General features: G+C 41.2%; 1 protein-coding gene across 4 annotated transcripts in view; it reads right to left on the bottom strand.

The window, feature by feature from the left end:
- PMEPA1 (prostate transmembrane protein, androgen induced 1) overlaps positions 1 to 27,100 on the bottom strand; it is a 67,433-nt gene that overhangs the window by 32,163 nt on the left and 8,170 nt on the right. The gene's annotated exons all lie outside the window — the stretch shown is intronic.

The following is a 27,100-nucleotide window of genomic DNA, read 5'->3' as shown; positions in this document are numbered from 1 at the left end:
AGCGGGATTAGTTTGAAATCCTCATGAGACATCTGCTCCCCGCCCCCTTCCAGCGGAGACCTCTCCCACCCTGCACGTAGGAACCAGAAGGTAGATGGACGACGGGGTTGCAGTGGAAAATTTACAGCTATTCAGTGAGGTCAACACCAACAATAGGTTTTCACAAGGACAAGGGGATGGGGAAAGAGACCCTCTTTCATTCTCTGCTCTTGCCTATCCCCCCACCCCCCTTCCCACTCTTCCCAGATGTGATTTTAGCTTGGCTTCTAATCAGCTTTGTAGGGACCTAAATATCCTGATGTGCTTTTGGCTCTCGTGGTTTTTTAAGTCTGGTTGCAGCAGTGGATGGCTAGCTCTGCTCCCTCCCCTTCCACAGTGGGCATGCCTGTGGTATAGGTAAACACAGTGACCCTGAGAATTTCAGGGGAGTGCAGGGAATAGCAGTTTACATTGCAGTTTGGCTCTGGTGTAAGAGTTTGATGGGGGTGGGCAGAGGGGAGGATTATCCATGGACACAGCTTGTCCCTTTTCCACTGTTTAACAATAAAGTAGTAGCTATAGCAACGGGTTAATTAATGCACCTAATTTGCATAACTAAAACCACAAACCCATTCAAACTGTGCTGATATTTTCATTCTTAAACCTGGCCTACCGAGCTGTATTCTTCTTACCGCAATGTGAACGCACACAAATAATATATATCAAATATAATCATGGCTTTTGTAATGTGATCTGCCTATGCAACTCCGAGAGATACTCGTCCTACCTACCTGTATTCTCCCAGAAAAATGTTAGCACTTGCAAGAAAACATATAATAAAGGCAGAAAACAAAAAGGAGAGTGAAGTGCCCCTTAAAAAAGAAAAAAAGAAAGTAAAATAATTTGTGGGAAAACCATACATTCCAGGATTGGGGAGTAAAAAGATAGCGAATGTAAAGGTTTCAGACTATCATATAACCAGAGGGGGAAATGTCTTCTCACCACAAACATGCATCTGCATGATGTCTAGACAGTCATAAAAAGGGCAATTAAAGTACTGCATGCTGCAGTAAGCTAACGTCTCCTCTCTGAGTCTAAGCAGTTTAACGTACTGCACTAACTTCTCAAAAAAAAAAAATAAATAAAACGAAAAAAAGACGACTGTTTGCAGGGGGAAATATTTTGAAATTCAGTTTTAAATAAGCTGGTAAATTAGTTCAACCTTGTCAAATCTTTGCCTTATAAGTTATAACATATCAAATATTCTGCCTGCATCCTGTCTAGACTGTGACAACAAAAGGCATTTAAAGTCCTGTGAGATGCACAGACAGAGTAGCCATTTAAAGATGCAGTATTGCTTTCTGCATCTGAAACCATTTATCAGATGGAATTAAAATGAAAATAGTTAGTAATCACTTGAGTTCATAACCAACATTTAAAAAGCAAAAAAAAACCCCAAACAAACAAAAAAACCCCACCTACAGCTCTTCGATCTATAGCCCATCAAAACCATTCCAATAGATCTTTCCAATGGAATTTGGCTGGCATTTGTTTTTATTAACTAGAGATGTATACATCTTTGTTTGGCAAAAGAATCTTTAATACGGATGTTAATGTACTTAAAGCCCAGCTCCAAGTGTTAGGTGATCCACAAGAACATGAAAGAGTGATTTAGAATGGGAAGTCTTTCTATATAAAGGGTTAACTACGAAATGCATCAACATATATAAATAAAAAAGAAAACCTGAACGTTGCCTTGAAAGCTGCAGGCTTAAAAATACATAAATTACACTTCATGTAATAGCAACTGGTCTACCTTCCCTGAGATGCAACATGAATGGACATCATCCTCTCCTCTTAAGGGCAAAAGGCAACTTAATGCAAATCGAATGGGTGTCTAAACCATTTTTACTGACAAAGGACAATTTTCTGGGAGAAGCACAGAAAGTTAAAAGCTCAGCCAATACAAGAACCATCTCCCCCTTCCACCCCAGTTTTATCATCTGTTTGAGAGCCGAAATATTTATAAAGAATATGCAAAATATCTGATCTGGCTTAACTGAATTAGATTTACAACGCCTATGATGCAGTAGAGATTAATGAATGTTCTTGACAGATAATGCTACTGGGCAACAATTTCAGCAAAACCCAAGTGTAAGGCTATGACTTTTAAAGATCTGATTTTATTATAAGATAGGGTAAAACTGGCCAGACATTACAAAGGGCATCAAAAACATGTTTTGAAGAGGAGGCAGTTATGCACACACAGTTTCTATTCTAGCTGCTTCATATGGCAGTTATGAGTGGAGTGTAGGATTGAAGGGGGCGGGGGTTGTCTTTTAAGTTCAAAATCGGATTATCTGTTTATTGCACCATAACATTCCCCTCTACCCCCATTTGTGTCCCCCCCCCACTACTCATTGCTTAATTATTATTTTAATAAGACTGTTCCCAACTTCACAGCTTATTCTGCAATAGCCCAAGGGCTACAACTGTTCATTAGACAGAATTTCTGTTTTAATTGCACTGACACAGATGTGTTGGTTATCTGGAAGAAATTACTAAACTGAGCAGTAAAGAATGGAGCTGGATGCTTTTCTTCCCTTATGAAAAGTTTAATATTTTCCCCTATAAGAATAGCAGTGTTAAATGCATTGCAGGTTTTGCTGTCCAAAGATGCAATTAGCCCGTAATTGCTTCCTGTGCCCTATTTGGTCAGGTGTTACAGAATCCTTACCAGACAAAAGTATCGCATTTATTGTAGCGTATGCACCTTAGAAGCCATTTATAAGGATGTTTTAGCACTGGTCAACATGCATCTCAAAAATTATCCATCTATATCTGTGCTAAGCTTTCGCTGGTTGGAATTGAACCCACGGCCAAAAGGGTGTTTTATTTTACTCAAAATGAGATGATTTCTACAAGGGTTAAAGTGCCATTTTTAACTTGAAGCAGTTTTAAATTTGGTGTGTGTGCTTAGAAATCACCTCTATCTTCAGCGGAGCTACTCTTTTAAAGTGAAAAGTCACAAAGATTTTTGGTGCCGCTCTGATGATGAGCCAATATATATTTGCAGGGGGCCCAATCAGACTCACATTACACTCAGTTACCTCTTTCCATTGACGTTAATGGGACTGGGCCCAGTGTATGTATGCATGACGTGTGTGCTCTAGCCAGCAGGAACTGTAGAGAGTATCAAGATGCCAAATCCTGCTTGCATTCCAAAGTCAATTGGTTAATTTTTAGTGCAAGGTAAGCCAGACTGGGGTTATGGGGTACAGCTTTTGGGAAGGATCGCAAGTCGCTTCACTAAGCTAATGCAATCACTGGCTGGGGTTGCTAACTTTCTAATGGCACAAAACCAAACACCCTTGCCCTGCCCTGCCTCTTCCTCAAGGCCCTGACCCTTCTCCGAGGCCCAGTTCCTCACTCACTCCATCCCTTCTTCCCCTCCCCCACCCTCACTCACTTTCACTGGACTGGGTGAGGGGGTTGGGGTGTGGGAGGGGGTGAGGGCTCTGGCTCGGGGTGTGGGTTCTGGGGTGGGGCCAGAAATGAGGGGTTCAGGGTGCGTGAGGGGGCTCCAGGCTGGAGATGAGGGGTTTGGAGTGCAGGAGTGGGCTCAGGGCTGGGGCAGTGGGTTGGGGTGCGGGAGGGTCAGCGGGGTGCAGGTTTCAGAAGGAAGTTTGGGTTCAGGAGGGGGTGTGTGCGTGGGCTCCAGGATGGAGTTTGGTTGTGGGAGGGAGCTCAGGGCTGGGGGTTAGGATGTGGGAGGGGGGTGCGGGCTCCAGAAGGGGGCTCAGGGCTGAGGCAGGGGATTGGGATGTCGGCTCTGGGAGGGAGTTAGGGTGCGGGAGGGGGTTCCAACCTGGGGCCGGGGGTTGAGGTGCAGGAGGGGGTTTGGGGTGCTGGGGTTCAGGGTGCAGGGTCCAGCCAGGTGGAGCTTATCTCAGGCGGCTCTCGGTTGGCAGCACAGCGGGGCTAAGGCAGGCTCCCTGCCTGCCCTGGCTCCGCAAGGCTCCCAGAAGAGGCCGGCATGTCCGGCTCTTAGGTGCAGGGGCAGCCAGGTGGCACTGTGCCTGCAGGCACCGGCTTCGCAGCTCCCACTGGCCACAGTTCCCGGCCAACAGGAGCTGTGGAGCCGGTGCTCAGGGCAGGAGCAGTGTGCGGAGCTTCCCTAATTGCCCTTGCACCTAAGGGCCGCAGGGACATGCCAGCCACTTCTGGGAGCCGCAGGGAGCCTGCTTTAGCCCCACTGCACCGCCGACCGGACTTTTAATGCCACAGTCAGCAGTGCTGACCAGACCTGTCAGGTTCCCTTTTCGACCAGGTGTTCTGGTCAAAAACCGGATGCCTGGCAACCCTACCACTGGCTCAAGATATCTGACCTAATCATAAAAGACTTCCTCTGGCAAAAGCTCCATTTTGAATGATTATGTGTGTTTGTGTCTTTGTGGGTAATTGGTGGCACATGGGCTCAAACAGTTGCCAAACTGGAATGGAGAAATTCAGAGAGTCACTCTTTGGCAAGACATTGAAAAAACAAATGTTTGAAGGGAACCCCCCAATACCTCTGTTTTTTTAAAATGGCTCTCCCCAATTCCAAAACCAGCTTTGCAGAACCGAGGCTTCTAATTCCAGCCTAGTTAAAGTACCTGGGTTTTAGGGCTAGGGTGGGGAGTAGGTTTATTGGATTTTGTTCCCCCTCTAACCTCTCCCAAGATGTAAATTACCAGACAGATGTGCTCTGTAAAAATTACATCTCTTCTGCTTAACAATCAGGCTTCAAACCTGCCACAATTCTGCAGCTGTCAAATCAACCATGGAGTTTATATAGAATTCTTCCTAGACTCATTTCGGCAAAAGACGGAGATAATAGCCTTAGATATCTGGAGAAATAGCTATCGGTTGTATTCTTTTTAAAACCACCATATTTGACATGACAAACTCCATGAGAGGGAAAAAAAACCCCAACCCTCCCACCCAAAATGTTCATAATTTCATTGTCCCCAGAATCCTGAAGAAGTTTCTTGTATATATTATCCTACATATGCGCACTCTACACATCTGATATGCACACACACATATAAACACAAAAGTGGGGCAAATCTTGAATCATTTTACTTCACGGAGACTTTTGCCTGAATAAGCACTTCAGGATTTGAAAGCCCACTGTTACTATTAAATGGTTTTTAATTAAATGAAAAGAAGCACTAACCTGCCAGGTTTTTTTGTCCTCTTTCCACGGGACTGTGATAAATGTGCTTCCAACATATTTATCTAACAATTTCAGTTATCAGGCAAATGGGCCAAACACAGACTTTAGTAGCAGGGGCACAACTGGACCCAAACTGTCCAATGAAAGGTAAAGCTAGGGATGATCTAAGTTTAGGGGAAGCTGGATGGTAGGGGGCAGGGGAGGAGAGACACAGGAAAGACATGCACTGAATAAAGCTAAAATTGCAGATTAACAATTCTCCTTCAAACAAAAACCATCTGTGATTTAAAGAAATAAAAATTAACAAATATTTCATCACAAATCTGCATAAAAGAATCCACGACTTTGTTGCTGGGAGTTTATTTGCTTTGTATCTGCTGAAAACCTTTGCAATTCCACTATCACATTCAATAAAGCCCTAAAGACTGAACCATCTTGTATGCGGTCTTCAAGAGACAGAGGCAGGTCAGCTGCATCCTTTATATATAAAGTCCTCTGCCGAGACCTGACTTTGTTTTGTATCTTGGTCCTAGATGCTTTTTGGCAGTTTGCTCTAGACTTATTGGCATAGGCTAAAAGGTTTTTATTTAGACGGTGTCAGCTGAGCATCTGTGCATGTAAGAACTGGAGTGGGAGTAATCTTGACTGTATTTCAAAAGCACATTTCTCTCTGGGAGCTGCCTTGATAATTATAAATCTGAGCATGTTTAAATAGCGGGGTTACTCCCACTGGCGGAGTCCCCGTTTCCTTTCCCAAGCATAGCTCCGTATTCTGGGATGCATTCCCTGATCAGTCGAGAGAAGACTGGCTGGGAACACTCCCTAACCTCTGACCCCCACTAACAAAAGGTAGAGAAAGCGTCTAGACCTTCAGTCTGAATGTGAGAGAAGGCAAGTATTGTACTGCGGAGATACAGGCTTTGCCTTAGAGAACAGAGGCTGCTATAGACATTGAAGGAGCCGGACTAGACAGGAAGGGAAGGAGAAAGCCAAAAGTAATGGAAGCTCCAGCCCTAATATTTGGTAAATAAAACCCAGAACTACATCCCACCACAGTGAAAGAGCCAAACTACATTTGTCCCTTTTTAGCCAATCGATGCTTTGGGATAGGCTTCCACAACACAGGGTCCCTCTGGTCAGTGTTGCTACTCTCTAGGGAGTCTAGGCAAACAGCATCGTATCAAGTCTGCTAAACCCCTGGGGGCTGGAATTTGCTTATCTGACTTAATATGTTCAGTTTAAATGGGCTTGGAGTCCCCTTAGCATCTTTGTATTCTGCAGAACTCTGACAGCTCCACTAATGCAACGAATTCATGTTCAATTCAGTGCAGACTGTTACAGGAGCGAGAGCATACACCATGATCTCTTTCACTGAGTCTCTACTTTTGTCTTGCTGTTAGTCTAAAATAAAACAATTTGGGGAAATCCATTCTGATCCTGTGATTAGAATGCTGGCTTAGGAGTCAGGACACCTGTGTTCAAGTCCAAGCTCTACCCTAGATTTCTTGTGTAACCTTGCATAAGTCACTAAGTCTGTGCCTCCATTCCCCATCTGTAAACAAAGATAATAGTACTTTTCTACCTCACAGGGGTGTTGTGAAACACTCAGATACAACAATAATGGGAAATGTACAAGTACTGTACAAGTAGAAACAGAGACCCACCAAACACCCCCAAAAGTTCTTCCCCCAGTCTTAAGGAAATTGGGTTGTTACTAAATACCTAGAGTGTATTTTAGTATTCTTTTTAAAAGTATTTGAAAATATTACAGATGAGCAACATTTGGAATTTCCATCTTGTGGGAAGTTCTGACATTTCAACAGTTTTTTGACCTGAATAGGGAAGATAGGTTGAAATTTCAAAATTTTTCATGGAATGGACATTCCAAAACATTTTGATTCAGATATGTCAAACCAAACCATTTCATTTCACCACTTTTGATCAATACAAAACGTTTTGACATTCCCAAACTGAAATGTTTTATTTCAGTTTCTTGAAAGAACCTGAAATGCTTTGTTTTAAATCAAAAAGGAGTACTTGTGGCACCTTAGAGACTAACCAATTTATTTGAGCATAAGTACTCCTTTTCTTTTTGCGAATACAGACTAACACGGCTGTTACTCTGAAACCTGTTTCAAATCAGTTTAACATTAAAACTGCATTTTCCATCTGGGATATGTTGCCTCTTGGGAACTATAGTATGGAAGCCTGATGTCCCTATTCTCCCCTATGGGCCAGGCTTCCTGGTCAGACTACATTTCCCATGACATACTTTGGGTCATGTGCCTCCCATGATGCACCACAAAAAGCTTTTTCAGAAAGAAATCTGCACAGCATTATAGAAGCTCGTCCCATAGGAGAGAATGGAGGCCGAAACGTCAACTCCTCTAAGGCAATGTGCCATAGGGAAATGCAGATTAATGTTTCATTTCAAATCAGTCCAGTAAAACTTTCTGGGTCAGTTCAACGAAATGAAATAGTCTGATTCAGCCCAAACCAGCATGAAACAAAAATATTTTATTTAGATTTTCCTGATGAAAAATTAATACTTTGTGAAAACTGCATTTTCCGTCTGAAAATCATTCTGATGGAAGATTCCCAATTGCCTCAAATAAATAAATAAATAAATAAAAACAATTTATGCATGGGGAGCCAGTGCTGTTTTCTGTGATATCACCTGGGGAAATTACTGCTGTATCCAAATGTAAGTGGTATTTTCTGGATCACGAAAGTCAGTCAGCATGGCAGTGAAAGAAGAAGAGGATTTACACCAACTTATCCAAAAGTTTCCTTTCTTTCAGCACAGTGAAATCCACAGAATTTATAACGGGTCTTCGGAGCCCACTTGCAGCCCAGTCACTAAACTCACAGATATGCCTAACAAAGACAAATAAGCCAGCTTCCACAGCTGCAACAGAAATAGAGCCCTTGTAACCGAATATATTCGGATAAATAAAACATTAATTACTGACTATGCATATGTTTAGTGCAGCGCATAAGAGCTTTGTTATTCACTTAGCTACCAAATGGTCAACCTTTATCTATAAGTCCTACTATGTGAAGAAAAGAAATTTTGGGGTAATTGCATGTACATTTTTCTGTACTTCAGCACAGACAAATCCATAGATCCTACAAAGAGGTTTTAGCCATAGTGTGTAGCTATGGAGAGGAAAAAGTGTAGACTAATATAACCAAATATTGAAAGAACAGAGTGAAATAAAGAAATATGGACATAGGCCATTTACCAACTGACTGAGGCATTACAGGATTCAATTCCAGTCTTTTGAGAACAGTGACAGATGAGGCTTGGATTTCAAGCATTTTGATCCAAAGCCCAAAGAAGTCAATGGAAAGCGCATTTTTGCCTCGATTTATATTTAGCATTGTGCAAACACCAATGTGGTTTCTAGCTTTTACGAGAGATGGTAGAGACTAGGAGGAGGAAAACTGTAATTCTGTCTCATTTGATGAACGGGATATGGACTTGACTGTGGAGCAGAATGAACCACTTTGTCAGAATGAGCAATGCAGTTCCAGTGTCCACTTCGACAAAGCTTCCAATTAAGATACTCGTCTGGTGGGTAGTTTTGTTGTAATGTTTACTAAGTCCAGTAATCACCAACTCTATGCACCATATGGAGCCACCAGAATCATAACCCATGTCTGACACATCCATTAATGCCAGCCAGACCACTCTTGAAATATTACCAGGAAATTGCAGGTGAAATATGCAAATACCTAAACTGAGTAACCAAGCAATCTTACCGCTCTAAGGTTTGTCCCCTCACCCCACTCCTTTCCCTTCCATTTTATTGTGTATACTGACTGTACCTCAACCAAAATAGCTCTTTGGGGAAGGAATCATCTGAAGTTCTCATGTTATAAAATAAACATTTTGTGGGAGGCCACTGTGAAGACAGTAAGAGCTGCTTAGTTTTTCGTTGCCATATATTTTGATGGAAGGAATTCCCAAGTGCCTCAGTTTAGCATTCAGCTTCCTGGTTCTCTTTTGGAAGCAGAAGTTCTTTAGCTCTATATCCATTGTCCCACATCCTTTAAAAGGATAAAAAGTCAGAGATTCAAACATCAACTGAATTTTTGAGAAAGAGCCCTGCAACCAAACTAGAAGATTGTACTAGATATTCAGGAGTCTGCAGGCAAAAGTGGGAAAGGGGAAAAAAAAGCAGTTAACTATAAAATCTCTCAGATCAGTCTTACTTGAAATAGTATTCCCTGCCTGGTGCTTGTGTTTTGACCCCTTGCATGAAGAGTTTTAAGAGATTTATCTCAACATCCAAAGAGAGATGTAGTTAGGGATTATCCAGCGAAGCCAGCACAGATCTTGGCTAATGCTGCCACTGATGCTATTGTGGTTGTGCAAACTAACAAGTGTTTTAATGCCAGGTTGTCACAGCTAAAGGGCAAGTCATTAAATGCAAAGAAGGTTCCATTAAAAAATTCCCCTTTATTTGAGTGCAACACGGGGCTTGCATAGAAGAGAGAGACGCTTCTCCCTCTTACCCCCGCTCAGTCAAGTGTAGTTTTTAGTGCATCCTCCCTTAGAAGTGAAAGCTTGTCATTCCCTAAAAATGCAGCTCCAGATGCCCAAGAATGCCAAAAGAGGCTTGCATCTCTGTGTGGATTCTCAGGGGAGGTTTTTCTGTGCAAGCTACAGAATAAATCATTTTTTGGATTTGCAGGTTTTTGCAATATAGGCACAATCTGTAGCTGCAGTCAGGGTCCCAGACAAAGCCTCTGAGAATAACCATCTGACAGAGGGATTTTGTGTTGCAGACTGGAGCTTTTAAGTGCCTTACAAGTCTTCTCTTGTTTTTTTCCTGTGTTCTGCAGTCTCCCCTTTTTGTGTAACATTTAAGTAAAAGGTTCTTGGATGGGGTTTAAAAAAACGAAACAAAAACCCTGGGCAGCCATTGGTTTGAATTTGAGTGAAATTAGGTTCATGGTAAGATTATTAGAATGCCTTATGTTGTATTCCAAACAACCTTTTTTTGGATAACTCAAGGAAATGTTAGGCAAAGGAGCCAAGACGTAGTGAATCCAGAAAATAATTAATTTTCATTAGAAAGATTCAGATTTAATCCTCTTCTACCCCACTACAGAAAGACAAATTCTCAGCAGAATCTTTTCTCAAACAAACGAACAAACAAAAAACGGGGAGTTGGGGGGGAGTGATGCCAATAATGAAAATTAAAAAACCACAAAAAAACAACTTGAACTAGAACAAGGCTTTGCTCACATGCTACAGGAGCAAGATAACTGGTGCAAGTTTGACAAAATTAAAACCACAGTTGAACACTTGGGCTTTCTGGGCTGGTCCAACATATTTACAGAAAGCTTCTAAACAGCAGACAATTTGGAAGTATTTGGTGCTACATTAAAAAAAAAATTTTTTTAAACAAAACAAATCCCTATCAGATTTTAGTAAGTCTTTTCCTCACCTGACACATTGGCTACATCTGTTCTTGACACTGCTCCACACACCAGCTATTCCCAACCTGGGGCTCCATTCTCTGTAGCCCTGCTCCTTGAGTCATTATTTCCACCAACGCAAAGTGAGTGCAAAGCCTTATTAAGAATGGTGGCATTTCACAGCCACTTGGCACTGGTGAAAGTGATTACTTTGCCCTGAACCTTGTAGAATCTGGACTTCTTTTAAATAGAATCATGCATAAAGCTTTTTGGTCACAGCTTTTGATTGAGGATTCATTTTAAATGGTTTATAAAGGGCTAACAAGAGATTTATAGGGTTTAAAAGCATGTTACAAACATGAGTAGAGTGTGTTATAGACGTTTGATAATAAGCCAAGGTTATAAACAACCTACTGACTTGTCAGGCTCTACACCAATTGATTCATAGATGTTTTAATAAATAAATTTCCTAACACTCTGTAAACTCTTTATAAATGGAACCTCAATAGAAAGGATTAACTTTTAAATATACGGATTTCTGCAAGTTATGTTTTAATCAAAGAAAAAAAGATGTTTTATATTTAGGGTGAATTAAGGTAAAACCAATGCCCAAATTTAGTCCGTGAACCCCATAAATGTAATTACAACATATTCTTAAGAAAGCAAAGAGCATTTTGCAAGCAGCTTCAGATCGTATCAGAAAGTCTGGTCTACTAGCTATTTGGGACCAAATTTTCATGGGTGCTAAATAAATACTTACAGCTCCTACCAACTTCAACTAGAGTTGTGGCTTCCCAGTACTTATGAAAAATCAGGTCACTGAAGTGCACACACGTCTGCCTTCACAGAATGCACAGAAGTGTTTCCTCATTAACCAAAGTCTAAGTTTAGAACAGGAGCAACAAATAGAAGAGTGATCAAGACTTTAAGGAGAACAGGAAAATTAGCACTTTAACAGCTGTTTCCATACTAGACAACAGTGGAAGTTGCAGGTTACACATGACAGCTCCTAGGTCTGTCAAACAATGGAAGGAAAAAAACCCCAAACTATGCAGATTTGTAGAATTAAATAGATCAGCTGGTACAGATGGTTCCTCATAATATTGCAGCCCTCTTGCCACACCCAATATGTCAAATATCTACTGTCATACGCATACTATTTCATTAATAGCATGACAATGGGATTTACACCCCATTTCCATTGAGTGAACTATGAAAGCTGTTTGTAATCCAGCAACATACAGATAAGCTTCATAATTAGATCTTGTCGCTCTTGAAATATTTAACTTGCCCAGTTTACCTGGAAAGGTGAGACCAGGATTTGGTGCCAGGATACATTTGAAAGAAAAACAGAACACAAAGCACCATAGAAACGTAGGGCTGGAATGGACCTTGAGAAGTCATCAGGTCCATCCCCCTGCACTGAGGCAGGACCAAATAAACGTAGACCGGGGGTCGGCAACCTTTCAGAAGTGGTGTGCCGAGTCTTCATTTATTCACTCTAATTTAAGGTTTCACATGCCAGTAATACATTTTAATGTTTTTAAAAGGTCTCTTTCTATAAGTCTATAATATACAACTAAACTATTGTTGTATGTAAAGTAAATAAGGTTTTTAAAATGTTTAAGAAGCTTCATTTAAAATTAAATTAAAACTCAGAGCCCTCCGGACCAGTGGCCAGGACCCGGGCAGTGTGAGTGCCACTGAAAATCTGCTCGTGTGCCGCCTTTGGCTTGCGTACCATAGGTTGCCTACCCCTGACCGAGACCATCCCTGACAAGTGTTTATCCAACCTGTTCTTAAATATCTCCATCTTCCACAACCTCCCTTTGAAGCCTAGTTCAGAGCTTAACAACCCTTATAGTTAGAGAGCTTTTCCTAACATCTAAACTAAATTTCCCTTGCTGCAGATCAAGCCCATTTCTTCTTATCCCACCTTTAGTGGACTCTGCATACAAGGTGTCAACATATTTAAAGACCATTACTAGGGCACACTTCAGCCATCTTCTCGCAAGATTAAACATGCCCAGCTTTTTTAACATTTCCTGAAAGGTCAGGTTTTCTAAACCTTATATCATTTTTGTTGCTCTCCTGTGGACTCACAAATTTCCTAAAGTGCGGCACCCAAAACTGGACACAATACTCCAGTTGAGTCCACACTAGTGCTGAGTAGAGCAGGACAATTGCCTCCCATGTATATATATAAATGTATATGTATATATATAAATAAATAAAATACACCTGTAAATACACCCCAGAATATTAGCCTTTTTTGCAACTACACCATACTGTTGACTCATTCAATTTATGATCCACAATAATGTCCAGATCCTTTTAAGCAGTTCTACCACCTACCCCATTTACTCACCATTTTGTAGTTGTGCTTTTGCACTTTAATCTTGCCAATTTCAGACCAATTCTCCAATTTGTCAAGGTTGTTGTGAATTCTAATCCTGTCCTCCAAAGCACTTGCAAAAACACTAGTGCCATCTGCAAATTTTACATACTCACCACTCCATTATTCAGGAATGAAATATTGATTAGTACCGGATTCAGGATGAACCCCTGTGGAACACCACTAGATATGCCCTCCCAGTTTGACAGTGAACCACTGATAACTACTCTAGAAGTCTGGTCTTTTAACCAGTTGTGCACCCACCTTATAATAACGTATCTGTACTCCTACCACCTTAGCAGCCTCACCTTTGTAACTCCCATACAAGTAGCTATTTGCTACGTTTTGAGGCTTGATTTTCAAAAGACCTCAGGACATTTGAGAACTTGAAATATCTCTGACCCTTAGTGCCATTACCCCTGCAAACTTCAGTGATACTAATTTTTTTTTACAAGTTAGTTTGTTCCATTCCTGTTAAAAAAAAAGTACTGAAAAAACCCTCTTTCCAAATGAGCTGAAGTTATAATGAATGAATTCCCCTTTTAATTCACTGTTATACCAGTACAACTGCTTACCCAGTAGCACTTACATCCAACACCAAGTCAGGACTTAACCTTGGAAGGCCTAGATAAAAATATACCAACTTTTCGGGCCTTATCTAACACCTTGGCGGTCACAGTCACCCTTCTTCTTCGCTCCCAGCCTATCAGAGCCTTCCCTGTCATCTCCAGGAACAGCAACCCTCTTTTACCTTTTACATTGTGTCATACAACATTGGTGGCCTCAGGTGGGAGACTCTCATGGGCTGTCTGCCTATCTTGGAGTATCATGTCTTCTGTACAAAGGCCTACACAGCACCTGTTCTAACCCTGGGAGAAACCCCAGGAATCTTCACATACTAGATTTTGAGACAGCTAGCATTTCAGAAAAGGCAAAGGCCTCCTAAGATACTCAAGTAGTGGTGGATACTTACAACGATCTGAAGAAGACTTTAGTGTTGGGCGGAACACAAAAATTTGCACTAATGATTTGTAATAACAATAACTGAATGTTGTAACTGAAAACACGTGACCTTTAGCTGGGCCAAGAATAATCTAGGCACTAGATCAAAGACCAAAACTTCAGCAGGTCATGCAATCCTGTCATGAATTCAACTGAAGGTAATGCTACAAATATCCATTTCTAGGCTGACCAATTGATTAAACAGCTAAATGGTCTCAGATACCTGATCTAGAGCTCAGGTGAGGTGCATCATTTAGATGATCATCCTTGGACGCAGGCTTACTTTGATCAAGGCCATGATACAGCACTTGGATATAATGGGTAGGGAGCTGCTATATAATGTCCTCTTAAATATAATGTAGCATATTATGTGAGATAGAGTTGTGGAGTTCTCCTATATACTATGCTGCAGATTCGTAAATCTGTGTTTGACACAGCCTAGAACACTACTTGGACTTCCATTAGAAATTAGCACTTTGTTAAACCCTGCCTCACACCAAGCAGGAAGAAATCTTAGAACACCAATAAATACAAAATACAAGTTTTTTGTATACAAGCTTTTTGAAACGAAAAACAAAACTTGTATTTGTATAGCACTCACCAATGACTCAAATGGAGGTTTCCCTAGAAAGGTGTTTAATAGTGATCAATACAAACCTGCTAGATTATAGATAAAAGGCTTTGAATTGCTTATTTTCTTTATATATTTTAATGCAGTATTATTTAGTCTCAACTCTTAATAAATGTAACCATAACCAGTTTGAGCATCTGCTTCCAATTAGTAGCACAGGTAAACAATTTAGGCACCATTGTGATATACATTGAGCTCTTTCACTCACGTAGCCACAATTCACAGAGAGGGGAAAGAAAAGAGTAGTAATGTCCCGCTAGTGAGTTTTATTTGGCATCTACAGATAAAGACTACCAGCCTTGCATAGTAGGAGATTTTCTGTATTAGTCAAAATTTGACACATAAACAGGAGGGCAACATGTGCCATAGACATCAAACACACTAAGGCAAGGAGAGTCAACACCAAAACTAGCGAATCAAAGGCTGCATTGCACCTCTCTCTCCTCCCAGCCTTCCCATTGCAAGATGGCAAGTGAGAACTGCAGGAAAGCAGTCTAGGAAGCAATTTAAAAGGTTATGTTAACACAGCCTTTCTCCGAAAGAGACCTTTAAAATTACTTCCAATGTTCCTGAGAGGACAGAGATAGGCAACTTTTTCACCCTAGAAAGAGATTAAGGGTCAGAGTGTCAGTGTAAATTACCACAGTAGCTAAACAACTTGGGATTTCTAGCTTCAGAGTCTATTCACTGCTTTTAAGTCGCTCTGTTTTACAGGAGCAAGTTCAGATACACTGCAAATCAATTCCTTGTTCACAGAAGGAATTAGGAAGTTATCTTGTAAAATGTAAACTGTACCCTCCATTTCCTTTGGGCAGATGGGACTTCACTGGGCAGTGTGCAATAGTGGCACATGTGTATGCAATAAAGTTTTGATTGGAAGCAGCATCTCATAAATTTATCATGAACGGAGAGAAAAAGAAAAGAAATCTACCAAGCTCAACACCCACTTGTGGTGACAAGTTCTATCTGCCTCCTTGATCTTTCTCAGCCTTTTTGGTAAAGTGAAGATACCCAACTGCTTTCAATTTCTAAAATCTACAAAAATAGCTACATATAGGATGAGTCCCACTTGGGATAGGTGATATGGGGTCAGAAAGCAGTCACTGGTCACTTCCCTCCCACACCACTTCAAATTCAGCTACAGGTGCATATGTAGCCCACTGCTGAGTGTGTTACCAGTCCCCTACCCGCTCCATGCCCATCCACAGAGGATGAGTTATTACAACTGGTAGCTACAGAGGCTGGTTCTTTAGCTCAAGCTGTAGCAGCTCATGCTTTTAGCTCTTGAGGTTCCTGGTTCAATCGCTGATGTGTCAGCCAAGAGGGAGGCCATCACTCATATGCCACACAGTGTACACACACATTATCTGCCCATATGACTTATCCACGATGTTTTGGGACTGGCCGTGGTTGTGTGGGAGATGTTAGTCTGGAGTTTGTGTCATCATGCGGGGTTTTAGGAAGTTACGTCCTGCCTTTCTCCCTGGCCTTGTCTGGCTATACTATGTTCATATTTGTCCATTAATTTGTATAACCCATTTTACATAGTGTTAAATATAAGTGGGGCTATCAAGCAACAATGTTCAAAGTGAATTCTTGCAAACGACTTAAGCCACCACCCCTTTCCTCTCCTTTCATCCCTTCTAGACTACTCCTCATTGTTAGAGGAAAGACCTGAGCACTGCAGAACATTCAGTGAATTGTCACCATGGACCAGTGCCCAATCACTTCTGTGGCTGCACTACTACTGAACGACCCTCTAGACCAGTGGCCCAATCAGTACCCAGCCCATGTGACATCCTCAGGGCCATACAGGTAGTATGTATATTGGATGGCTGCAACCCACATAACACACAGACAGCTGCATATGCAGCCCACAATGGTAATTAGGTTGAGAACCACTGTCCTAAATGATGGCCCACAAACTCCATCTATAAGCAGGAACAAAGAACAGGTAGTTCTACTGGCTTGGCCAACACCTGCTGCTGCTAGTGATTTCATCTTATACGGTTTGTACAACTAAGCGGACTGCCAACAAAACAGAGGTGTGCACATCTTAGGTGGATCTAAAAAAAAAGAAGTCTATGTAGGGGGCAGCCATGTTTCAAGGTCCAAAATACATTTGGCACAAGATACATCCGTTTAACCTCTGCCTGGATAAGCTCTTTTGTTTTAGTCAATAAGCAAAACAAGCAAACCCTTGATATTCAAAGGGCTATGAAGTGACAACCTCAGCAGTGAGACTGTGGTGGGGAGGGGTCTCTCCTCTTACACTTCCACTGGAGCCCAACTCCAGGAACTGGCACCGTTGAAAGCAGTTTCCCAATAGTTTCTTATAGAGGGCAGGGAAATGCAGTGAATAAACCTCGACTCAGATTTAGTTTGGAACAGCCCTTCCCCATTCTCCCTGCAAGGGCTACCAGAAGGCTCTAAGCAGCACAATCTCATATCCCTGTGGCTAGCGAGGAACTCCGGGTCAATCATCACCTGGTTCTTATGCCCTAGAAGCAGCAGCCTTCTTCCTTCTAGAGGGCTGGCTCACTTCTTCCCTGCTTTGTAAAGGCACAGTCACCTATTGATGTAGAGAAGTTCCTTACAGAGAAGCTCGTTGGTTTAACAGCAATGAGTATTCTCACATCTCAAGATTAAGAGCCTTTAAGAAATCTCTCTCTTTCTCATAAGGTAGAGTGTAGATTTAATGCAGGATAGCTATTCCAGAATAACTCCATGCATAGACATGCCCTAAGATGGATAATGATTAGATGAGAAAAGAATTGCCAATAAGCACATAGCAGGTCATTGGCCAAGCTGGGAACCAGGGCTTCATGCTGTCTTCAAGGTGGATGGCCATCCTAAAAACTGTATTAGATTTCAAGAAGAGCGCTTTTCAGAAATAAGCTAAAATCCAGAGATTTCAGTGACAAGGTTGGGGGGAGACTATGCTATCTATGGATTGCTCATACGAGCATCAGTCTTTAGCTTTCATCAGTGTTTGTAACCAGCACAGCCTTTGGCAGGCAAAGCCAATATGCACTGATCTACTGCAATAGATTCCCTGCCTTGCCATATCTCCTCATGATAGCCAACAGAAGCTGGGTCAGCAAATGACTTATAATATCACTGGAAATGCAAGGGCAGCTTCTAAATTGTACAAACCAACACCCCAAGTGTGCTCATTCATTTGCAGTTGGAACTTTTAATTTATTTTTAAATGAATCTTCATGTACTAAAGCAACGCCAGCCATACCTTTTGCAGCATATTCCACTGAAGCAACTGAATGTTAGGTGGAGGGTTTTCTCCAGTAATATGATGAACCCATCCTTCCTCTCCTAAATAATCATATCCTTCCTTCATAAGTAAGTATAAGTGATTGAAGAATATATATACATATATATTCCTCTCCTGTTGGGAGTGGGAGAACACTTTGAAACCCTGTTTGAGAGATTAAATGGACAAATGCTGAATAGTGATCAAGTCTCCTCTTATACCTCAACTTCCTTTTTTCCCCTTCCTAGAAGTCACTATTGCTGCATTTCTTGTATTGGTTAAGATGCTGCTCAGAAAAGAAACATGGTTTTCCCCCTTCAGAGGCCTGTGCATCTGAGGAAGATGATCGGTCATTGTCTCACCCAGCTACTCCTTAGCCAAAGTTGAAGACAGGCCAAACAGACTCCCAGGACAGAGAAAAACTGTTAAACAATGGGTTGAATAAAGGGAAGGAGTGCTCATCCCACATAACATCATAGTTATGTGCTCATCATAACAGCTGTGCGGATGTAGGTTTTGCCCTGAAGGCCTAGTGCCTAGTTTCATGGGCAACACCTGGTAAGCAAGCCCAGTTAAAGAAAAAGAAAAAAAAAGAGGATACTTTGCATGAAGGGCCAATGTTATGCCCCTCCAGAAAGGAGAGTGAAAGGCTTTATATGGCAACAGGAAAGAGTGTCTAGCTGAATGTGAGGCTGCAAGGTCAAAGCATCATATCCACAGTTTCCTTTGTCCCTCAATTCCAAAAGGGTTGGGTACCGGTCACAGAAAGTGTCAACTGACAGTTGTTTGAGGCAGGGGAAACCTTGTATTCAAAGGGAAGTCCCCTCCTCTCCTTCCCAAGATGGGCAAACAAAGCAATCCAGGCTCACGCTAGTCAGACAAGAGTGCCTACAGCTACTAAATTATCCAACTACTTAAACTAACAACATTGATCAAGCTAGAAGACTGAGCTTCAGCTCTTGGCATCAGTACAATTAGAGAGTACAGCTGCAAGAGAGTTTGCATTTTTCACCTTCCAGTAGTTACAACAATTAATAAAAAAAGTCTTTACACTCCGCCTACTGCCAAATACTGAGAGAATGAACATTACAGATATAGTCTGGCTTGCAAATACAGCGAAGAGTAATGTCATCTCCCAGCCTTCTTGAAAAACAAAAAAGCTAAACAAAATATAACAGATGTGTTTAGTTTGGAAAACAACAGGAAATGTTTTTCCGAGAACTTTATTCTTATTATCTTAGGTTTTTTGTCCCCCCTGCCCCCTTATGATGCTCCTCATATTTTCAGTTCAACTAGAGTGATCAGGATACAGGATATTATGCCATTAACATTAGAAGCCATAAAAACCATTGTGCAACAGACCTACTTACCTATTTTTGTAACAGCTAATTTCAAATTTTGCTTAGATTTGTTGTTGGTTTTTTTTTTTTTTTTAATTTAAGTGGGCCTGTGCCTTGCACCTGAGATCTTTTTTTGGAAGAGACTGTGGCTTGGTTTAATGTAAAATTAAAACAAAGCTGCAGTAAAAAAATTCCTTGACATGAAGTCAGGGAAGACTCACACACAGAGCACATTCTGATCCTACCTATGCCAAGTGAAAAAAAAAAAAAGAAAAGAATATAGGATGACGCAAGATTTCTTCAAAGCCATAGGCTCTTTGAGACTGAAGTGCACTTGTCATCTGGAGTGCAACAAAGCTCGATGGTCAAGTGAATAAAGAAGTTCCTTAATGTTCGGGTACAACTGCTACTCTTATTCAAGAGCAGCTAGTTCTTTATTCATTACTCCTACTTCGGGGCCCATTCCCCTCTCGCTCCATAACTGAATAAATTAGACCCATTCAAGCAGGTTTCCTTCAAATTTGAAATACCTTCTTTCAAAACTTACATATCAATGAATGCAGCTTCTATTAAAAAAATACTAATAAAAGGACATAGTGAATTTATCCAACTCATTTTGTCCATTATGTTCATTTTTCCTCACAACTCAGTCCTGTGGCAATGACCGACACGTCCAATGAGAACCGTATTTTCAGTGACACTGCCCTAGAATTCTGCATGATTAAAGTCCTGGGCAAGATATGATGGCAAAAGCTGCGGCAAGAGCAATCTGTATACACTGCAAAGGATCAGTCATTCCAGGGTTGGAGAATGAGTCTTCACCACTTCATACAACCAACTAAAATCATTAAAAATATTAAACTACTTGTGAGGGTGGGGCACGAGGGGGAGACAAAACAAGAATATTTTAGTCTTTGAAATTACTATATACCAACAAGGTATATAGTACCACATAGGAAAGGTATTTTCCCTTAAAAAGTCTCCACTATAGGCCTAAGACAAGAACAAAGGAGATACTGTATCCTAAATTAGAAACAATTAAAACCTAAGCTAATTTTCATTCAGGTACGAGTAAAACAGAACAATGTGACGTATGGTTAAGTATTCTACAGTATAACTTTACTGGACAATGCTGAGCTCAGTTTTGAAGGGACCAATGTTATACATGCTGGGGTCTGTTATTGGAGCCAGTGGAGCACACAGGCCAATTGAGACACTAAGTAGCGGTGGAGGGAGGCTGTTTGCTTCCTCTCAGATGTGGGGAGGAGGCAAGGGGGAACCGCAGCACTTCCTACACCTGTACAAAAGGTTTAGGATTTGGTTTTCAGAGGGGCCGAGCCCGTGCAGCTCCCACTGACTTCCCTGGAGTGGCAGGTTGTTGGTACCTCTGAAAATTGGGCCTATAATGCACGTTTCACATCACTGCCTTCTCAAAGTACGAGCAGGTGTAAAGTGGCATCAAGCCTGCCATGCGCCAACAGACCAGAGCAAGCACAGAGACATCAGAAAACTTGGACCTACTGAAGCCAATGGCAAAACTCCCAGTTACTTAAGAGGGCCAGGATTTCACTCCAAGTGCTTTACCGAGAACTAGAAAACATTCTCCTGCTCAGAAATCCTTCCTCCCACAATGTGGAAACTGCAGGGCCAAGACCTCGCTGAATTCATCTCAGCTCCACAAGGCCCTGGATCAAACCCCTTCCCACCCAGCCACCCCCTTTGTGCATGTGATTAAGAGAGAGCACAGCTGCTGTATTGTGGGTGCTTCTGCACACATGTGATGGCAGCAAGGGCCTTTGTATTTTAAACCACTAACTCCATTCAGGGGACCCCACCCTTGGCCACACACACCAAAGGAATGTTCAGATTAGCCAAGTCTGTGTGAGTAACTCCACTAGACATTAGTGTGTGTCTAGGATCAGCAACAGCAGCATGTGGAATGCAGAACAGGTGAGGTGTGTGGAGAGCAGGAGAGGTTTGGGACATGACTTCACTATGTTTTCCATTTGAAGGTTTAAAACCAAACAAAAAAAACCCCAGCCCAATACATTAAAGGTTGGATTTTCAAACTTTCTCAACACACAGTTAGGCCAAAGCTGAGCATTTAGAAAAAATATCTCACTTTAAGAACATTATCCCTAGCCCTGGGATTGAGAACAGTCAAGTATTTTCAGAGCTTCCAAGAACCCGCAGCTCCCACTCAAGTCAGTGGAAGCCACAGGTGTTCAGCACATCCGAGAATCGGGCTACACTTACTTAGGATCCTAATTATGGATTTAGAAGCCTTAATTTAGGTATTCAGGTTTGAAAATTTGGCCCCAATGTTCAATGGCTAGACGTCTCATGGGACTTGATCCAAATGGCATTGTTCCCTCCCTCCCTCCCCACACCCTGCAGGTAAATCTAGCACGTGACTTACCCAGTCTGTTAGTTTAAATAAAGTGGGAGAAGAATGCAATTCAGACATCAGAAGAGATTCACCAGTGTTTGAGCAAAAGTCCAGGTCAGTTCTCCTCCTGGAGTATATTTCCTGTTTGGGCCCTTTGTGGGTGCACACACAGCAAGTATACAAAAGAGCCAAGATGGTCAGGGACACAACCCTATGCTCTGCGTGGCCCTAAACCTCTGACTGCCAGAAGCTGGGACTGGATGAGAGGGGATGCATCACTCGATAATTGCCCTGTTCTGTTCATTCCCTCTGAAGCATCTGGCACTGGCCACTGCTGGAAGACAGGCTACTAGGCTAGATGGACCATTGGTCTGACCCAGTAAGACTGTTCTTATGTCCAGCTAGTCAAAGTGTTTAAAATTTTCAATTTCAAAAATTGATGAAATTTGTGCCACATTATTCCCACTTCTCTGCCAGCCCTAGTGTACATGTTCAACTTACTGAGTAATCAAGCCACTGATCTCTGGGCTTCAATGTACTCTTCTGTAAGCTAGGTGCACCACAGATGTGACCAAACCAACCCCTCCTGGAAAGGGGTACCCTTGAACTTGGGCATGTTGCAAATTTCATGAACTACATTCAGTGTTGCCAATCAAGCCCATCTCCAATGTAATGCTTATCCATGTCCCTGTGAAAGGTATTTATAAAGCACTTTGAGATCTGTACACTGCAGTGACGTCTTGTATAACAATACACTTACTTCATGCATGAAGCATTTCAGTTTAAGACAAAAGAGCTATATACGACCCTACACCTGCAGCAGAACTCATTGGCTTCATGGGTGCATGAAGATTAAAGAGGATTCTGTGGCCCAAAACCTGCCTCTTAGTCCTTTCTACATTGCGAAGCTGGTCGTAGTCGATAGACAGCAAGAGGAAGGATGGTCCAGTGGCTAGGGCACTAGTTTAGGATTTAGAAGATCTGGGCTCAATTCCCTGCTCCACTCTGCGTGACCTGGGCAAGTCACTTAGCCTCTCTGTGCCTCAGTTTCCCAATCAGTAAAAGTGGTAATGATACTAGAACCTCACAGGGCTCTTGTGAGAGTAAATACATTTAAGCTTGTGAAAAGCACTTTGAGCTCTACTGAAGGGAAGCACTATAAGAGCTAGGTATTATTATTACTACAGCATCTGTCCCTTGATACTCTTATTAGGACTTTCCCGTCTCTCCCACTTGCCGCAAACCCCCTTCTTCCTTCTGGCAGCACAGACAACAAGTGCCATGGCAGTGCCTATGTCTGGCTTTACTACATGTCTAAGCAATGCTGAAGCAACTCTGAATCCCCCAAACAGAAGACAGAATGAAGGAGTTTCTATCTGAGCACAGCACAGTTTGAATATTTGGTGCACTTAGCACTGATGCATTCATTCGAGCGCAGAGTGAAATCAATTCTCACCACTAGTCAAATGCAAAGGAGAAAAAGTCACTCCAGAATAGATGTCCTGACTAGAACCAGCTCTCCACTCAAACAGGAGAACACCAAGGAAGCCAATGGAGCTGCATCTGAGAGGAGAACCAACCCACTTGCCCAATGTGTTTACTTTTCTAAGCTGTTCCATGGAAGTTTTGCTAGATATGTAAAAATGGAATGCTATCCCTGCTCATGAACAGACAAGTATTGGCCCAAATTCTGAGTACAATGGAATAATGGCATATACCAGTGGAACCCTGGATAACAGAAAGCAAGGGTTAAGCCATTATCTACAAAGACAATTAACGTCAGCCTCTAGATTTTGAGGTAGGTTGAAGGGAATTATCACTATAGTTATGTTTGTTTAAAAAAAAATCACGATCTCAGTGCACTTAGGTCAGATACACTAAGTGGAAATGATAGCATTTAAATGCAATCTATTGTAATTAGCCCTAGCAACAAGCAGAAAGTGGTTTTTAAGTAATGGTTAGTGTTGTTTAACTGGTTACATTCACCAGTGTAATTGACACCTATTCCATCATCCTTAATACACCCACTTCTTTCTCCGATACCATAAATAGATTAGAAAAGTTTCTGCAGATGGCCATGACCCCATTTGTTTGTGCACTTAGCCATGTATGAATCACTCTTGGCTTCTAGCACTACTCTGGAATTACTGAAAGATAACTAGTCAGCATAGACACCAATAAATGAATCATGCTTTCCACAAGACCAAACCTTTGGGCTTTTACAGACACCAATTACAAAGTAAAAAGAAAAGAACAAAGAAATTACTCAGTCTGTTTGCACAGTGTCATGCAAAGCTGATTAATAGTTTTACAGAATTATTACTGACAATGTTTGCAGGAGCTTACAATAACAAACTGTCTACTTGACATTTTGGACAGAATGTGAATAGAAGTGATACAAGACCAAAAAAACCCCCCAAAACAAACAATTCCTGCATATATCCTTACAAATTTATATAAATTTTTGTAATTAAATATTTTCACTTTTAGTAACTTTAAAACTGTTGGTTAATAAACAGCTTGCATGTGCGTATTTAATCATCAAGCTAAATTCTACTTGTTGGATTGCATGAGTCAAGTTTGCAAATGTGGGCAATTAAGTTGCACCTGCTGAAGGGCAATTCCATATTACATGCCCAAATTTTCAAGCTGCAGATGCAAACAAACAGTACTAATAGCCTGGCATCAGCAAATATGTTTGCACATGTAAATGCTTTTGTGCATGTATTTTAAGTGCTAAATTACCCATATATAATTGAGAATCATGGTCAATTTTGTTAAGTGATTTGTGTAGTATTGTACGTATATTGTGCATGCATGCACACACACACACAATTTGAAGGCATTACAGAAATACACCAATACACACAGAATAACTTCAACAAGCATCTTGAGAAGTTAAAAATTCTGTGCTAGATCTCAGTGTTAAAATCTATAGTCCAACTGTCATTACAATTCATCTCAAAAAAGAAAACTAACTCTTCTAAATACAGCATAAATGCACCCCCTTATCAGATACAAATTCTAAAGTTCCAGGGTACTGTTCTACTGTTTAAATTATACATGACTCTCTCAAAAATGTTTCTACACATACTGCAAAATTACTATCAGGTCATAAAACAGAAATAAGGTTTAGGAGGACTCAGTGCTAATATCAGGCATGTGAGCACGCATCACTTGTAAATTCAGCTATCATGCTTGCAGGTTTTACAAGATACATGGCCATGTGCGACCATAAGTCCAATATCAGTGTCCAGTCTCAAGTACATGCACAACATAATAAAGTCAAATTGAAGGAAGACATTTTAGTTCTAGAGAAGGGTGCAGAAAGATACAAGTTAAATAGACACAAGACCTTGTTTGTCCTAAGGCATTCATATGGGACTAAGTATTACATGGTTCTGGTGAGCTGGGTTCACATGCTAGTTTAGATTACAAATGGAATGGAGCCGGTCTCTTCCGAAAATGACCTGACCAGTGCCCACAAGCAGAAAGCTACCAGTCTGGGGCAGTAGTACATCTCTGCCCTAGAAAGTCCTGTGACTGGCGCAGTAGAAAAGCAACCAGTCAATACTAGAAGGCACTGGTGAAGCTATTTGCAAAACCCTGCTTTCTAGGCCCTCATCCTTAAGGACATCAGCTTCCCAACCAAAAAATAAATCTTGCACAGATCAGCTTCAAGAAGTAAATTAAATTAAACTTTTTTAAATGTCTTCTGTGTTTCTATCCATCTTTCTTCTAGATGGACCTAGATCCACATTACATCCATCAAACACAACAGCCACCATTTCTCATGTGTGAGAGATTATGTGTGTAACAAGCACCCTAGACTTTTTCTGTGGACCAATTGTTAATTTGGTCAGGAAGATGAGGTGGAGGACGTAGAAAAGATTCTGAACAGCTAGAGAAAACCAAGCAAATTATTTGCACAAAGTGCCTTACATGTACATTTAAGTCACTATCTTCTAATATGTAAGATACAAGACTAAGCAGATTTAAGTGTCCTATTTAGGGAGAAAAATCTAAATCAGAGACCCCCAGCATTAAGTAGAAGGGAGACAGTCAAGATAAGTCCTGTATAATATACAGTGTTCAAAATGCTAGTGCCAGTTTAGGTTTCTCACTGGAGAAAGTTAGTGTATTCAAAAGAAACTCAAAGCATTGATAATAGATTAACAGCTCTACTAATTTCCTGTTTGCCGTAATCATGCCGTTAGGAGGTATACCACTACATGTGAAGAGCTAGAATTTTTAGCTGGCTCCAAGGTAGATAATAAATAATAATTCCTAGCACTTATATAGCACTTTTCATCAGGAGATCTCGAAATCCTGTATTTTACAGATAACGAACTAATAATAAATGTCTGGTAATATGTTTTTGCTATTCCTTTTAATAAAAAACAAACCTCAGCATTACAGACTTAGAAAGAAAATTATGAAAAATTTTCATTACAAAGAAACATTTAAAATGCAGATCAAAGTGCTGCCTTCCAAGCTATATTCCTTGGCAAACCATCAAACCCCTGTTTATCTGGAATAGTTACCCAAATCCTCTGAATACAGATGACAAACTGATACAGCTGAAATTTATCTGAAAAGAGATACTGCCTCCTCAAATTATCCAATAGCCTTCAGAAAGTCCATTGAGTTTATTTTAAGTCATTTTTGGCAGTGTTAAGCAAATTACCCTTTACCAAAAAAATAAAAATAAAATCAATCCATAGTCCTTGGGAATTGTTGAAAACACTTAAGAAATAACAGGTATACAAATTATCTCTGTCCCACCCTGTAAATGACTATGCTAGCCTTTCAAATACTAACAATATTTGTCCAAACACACATACAACACCGTACAATGTAATATTCTGCACTTATACCTTGACCACTCTTCAAGGAATTCAATCAAAGACCACTAACTGTTGCGACAGTGAAGTAGGGAAGAAGCTACAGATGGAAACGTAGGCACAGTGAGATGAAGGATCAAATCCTGGTCTCACTGAAGTTCAATGGAGTCTTGAGATGAAATCCTGGCTCCACTCAACTCAGTGGCAAGACTCCCATTGACTTCAGTTGAGCCAGGATTTCACCTTTCATTGACATCAATGAGACAGAGATTTGATTCTAAGGAACAGATCCTCGGCTGGTGTAAACGATCATAGCTCCATTCATCTCAGTGGAGCTATCACCATTTACACCAGAGGAGGATCTGCCCCAAATGACTCGACCAAGATCACCCAGCAATTTAGTCACAGAGCCATTCCCCCTAACCCCTGACTCTAATGGACAAACTGGCACATTCCCTCTCTGGATCTTGGTCTTAGTGCTTGCATACAACTCCCATTAACATCAATGGCCCCTGTCCTGCATGTTTGTTTAGGAATATACCCATGTGAACAGAGAATATACATAATGCATCAGAGGGCCCCTTGTATCTCTCTACTTGTATGC

The sequence above is a fragment of the Lepidochelys kempii genome, chromosome 13 (assembly GCF_965140265.1).
Source record: "Lepidochelys kempii isolate rLepKem1 chromosome 13, rLepKem1.hap2, whole genome shotgun sequence".
Classification (NCBI taxonomy): domain Eukaryota; kingdom Metazoa; phylum Chordata; order Testudines; family Cheloniidae; genus Lepidochelys; species Lepidochelys kempii.
Note: the sequence above shows the minus strand (reverse complement) of the source record. Positions and strands in the feature narration are given on the sequence as shown.